Raw genomic sequence first — 244 nt, forward strand, 5'->3', positions numbered from 1 at the left:
TTTGTATGACTTTGATTTTATATATGAATTTCAAGCTTTGTTGTGTTTTCCCCATGAGATCTAAGTAGTTTTCTCTATCTTTCTCCTTGTCTCGAGATTTGTGAAATGACGATTTAAATTGTTGAAGCCATGAAAATGTTTAAAAAATTGTGATGAGCTTTTCACTTCGATCTTAATTTATTTTCAATCTAGTCAATTGATTTATTAAAATATGTTGAGTTTTACAACTAAAGTGAGGATTAAA

The sequence above is a fragment of the Phalaenopsis equestris genome, unplaced genomic scaffold (genome assembly GCF_001263595.1).
Source record: "Phalaenopsis equestris unplaced genomic scaffold, ASM126359v1 Scaffold000002, whole genome shotgun sequence".
Taxonomy (NCBI): Eukaryota; Viridiplantae; Streptophyta; class Magnoliopsida; order Asparagales; family Orchidaceae; genus Phalaenopsis; species Phalaenopsis equestris.